Raw genomic sequence first — 1,188 nt, forward strand, 5'->3', positions numbered from 1 at the left:
GGTGGATCACCTGAGGTCAGGAGTTCGAGACCAGCCTGGCCAACATGGTGAAACCCTGTCTCTACTAAAAATACAAAAAATTAGCCAGGCGTGGTGGTGGACACCTGTAATCCCAGCTACACAGGAGGCTGAGGCAGGAGAGTCACTTGAACCCAAAAGGCAGAGGTTGCAGTGAGCTGAGATTGCACTACTGCACTCTAGCCTGGGTAATAAGAGCGAAACTCCATCTCAAAAAAAAAAAGAAAAAATAGTAAAGTGAGGCTGGATATGATTGTTACATGGCTCATTAGTGGAGTCATTTATACTGGAATCATCATGCAGGTCCAGTGTTCTTAGTTTGTGGGATGAGAAGCAGTGTAGAATTGTAGCTGAGCATGTGGGCTAGGCAGCCTCATGCCCAGGTTGCATCGTAGCTCCACTGCTTCCTAGCTCTGTTACCCTGGACAAGTCACTTCACCTCTCTCTGTCTCCATCCATCACCTGTAAAGTAGAGATATAATGTACCTACTTCATAAGTTATTGTGAGGATTAAATGAACCAATATGTGTGGTTAGTGTAATGTCGTCAAGATTCCTCCCTGTTGAAGCATATGCCAGAATTCCCTTCCTTTTTAGGGAACGTGCCTGGTTCATAACAAATGCCGTACATGTCAGCTATTAGTATTTCATGGTGCTATGTCTTCAGGGTCCCTGTCATTTGAACATACTTCAGAACTGTGGGCCTAGAATTTCTCTTCCAATTCTGAAATTAGTTCTGTTATTCTACGCCATAGAATTTGATTTCCTATTATCTTTCTTCCCCCTTTTTATAACTCAGTATCTTAAAGAAGATGTGTTTTCTCTATACACAGGGTGAAATCACTTATTTTTTTAGTTACCAAGTGGAATCTGATCTTAAATATGAGTTTAGAAGGGTGTGTTTTCTGTTTCTTGACATACAGGTGTTTTGTGTTACGCACAATTTACCATTGTTTTCTATTTGTGTTTTGTTTTTGTTTTTTGAGACAGGGTCTCACTGTGTCACCCAGGCTGAAATGTGGTGACACAATCTCAGCTCACCTCAACCTCTGCCTTCCGGGTTCAAGTGATTCTTGTGTCTCAGCCTGCCGAGTAGCTGGGATTACAGGCACGCACCAACACGCCTGGCTAATTTTTTTTTTTTTTTTTTTTTTTGTATTTTTAGTAGAGA

At 41.8% G+C, this 1,188-nt stretch overlaps 1 protein-coding gene across 1 annotated transcript in view; it reads left to right on the top strand.

The window, feature by feature from the left end:
* Nucleotides 1-1,188, top strand: part of PRDM10 (PR domain containing 10) — a 128,723-nt gene that overhangs the window by 35,931 nt on the left and 91,604 nt on the right. The gene's annotated exons all lie outside the window — the stretch shown is intronic.

Source organism: Mandrillus leucophaeus, unplaced genomic scaffold, assembly GCF_000951045.1.
Source record: "Mandrillus leucophaeus isolate KB7577 unplaced genomic scaffold, Mleu.le_1.0 Scaffold835, whole genome shotgun sequence".
Classification (NCBI taxonomy): domain Eukaryota; kingdom Metazoa; phylum Chordata; class Mammalia; order Primates; family Cercopithecidae; genus Mandrillus; species Mandrillus leucophaeus.